Source organism: Impatiens glandulifera, unplaced genomic scaffold (genome assembly GCF_907164915.1).
Source record: "Impatiens glandulifera unplaced genomic scaffold, dImpGla2.1, whole genome shotgun sequence".
Lineage (NCBI taxonomy): Eukaryota > Viridiplantae > Streptophyta > Magnoliopsida > Ericales > Balsaminaceae > Impatiens > Impatiens glandulifera.
Genome location: NW_025919751.1, coordinates 133,017 through 134,295, shown reverse-complemented (window position 1 = coordinate 134,295; position 1,279 = coordinate 133,017).

Sequence of the window (1,279 nt, the reverse complement as noted above, 5' to 3'; positions counted from 1 at the left end):
TTGCTTGTGGATTTAAACAATGTCAGGTAATCATTCAACTACATTCTGCCTTGTTTCAGAACCTTCTTCTGCATATCCTAAGGAATATTTGTTTATGTCAATACGTTAATTTCCAATCATATCCATATCTTTGAGTAATCTTCCTGTTAGAGATGTATGTTAGCTTTTAGGATTTTCAAGAGGTTGAACCAGCCGGACAATTTCGGTTTGCATTTCAACCGGTCCTGAAGTTAAGACGATCCTGATTTCTAAAAGGATAAATTCATTGAGGATTCCGGTTTGAGCTTCCTCAGGAGAATCGGTTTTACCGGTCTGGTTGAAGGTATGTACCTGCACATAAAGTTGAATTTGATTAAGTTCTTTTAGATAGTTAATTACTTATTAACTATCTAGTTTTTCTAAAAATATTATTTAACAAAAACAAAATAACAATATATATATATATGTAATAACACCTATGTATATATATAGATAGTTTTAAAACTAAAGACTCACACAATGACATTGTCATTTGTTCCTTACTCTTTGTAGATTGCAAAGTGATGGTGTGAGTATGTAGTTTTTTTTTTGTTAAAAAATATCATTAATTATTATTTATATGTAAAATAATAATAATTTAATTTTATAATATTTTGTGTAAAAAATATATATTTATAATAATATTATTAATTAAAATAAAAATATTTATTAATTATTTAAAATATGTCAAAATATAGAGTTAAATATATTTTTTATTATTTGAATACATATATAATATATTTATTCTTTTTGTGTTATTAATTATATAAGGAATGATAGGGGGAGCGATGTTGGGGCAGCGGCCTCCCACCTAGTTGCCATAGTGGAAAAAAAACCACGGTAGATGAGATTGAAAATAAATGGCGCACTTTTCTTCCATTTTGATCAAATCATAGCTAATCATAGTCTTCACCTATTGAAAAGAGCTCAAAAGTACGAGCTTTATATCTCTCAATAAGAAAGTCAAATCGAAGAAGACGATGACGACCTAGAAACGATTATCGCATAGAAGATCACCAAGAAAAAACCACTACGAAGAAGACGACTGCAAAGAAGACGACCACCATGAAGAAGACGTTAACATGTATTATTTTTAAAATAAACGGTAATATATGAACTATAATGTTATATTTAACATAAACTATAATGTATGAATTGTAATGTTCTTTTTAAAGTGATGTGTAATGTCTAAACTTTAAAGTTATTTTTAAAACTGAAGTGTAATGTATGATAAACTAAATTGTATTGTCTAAACTGTAAT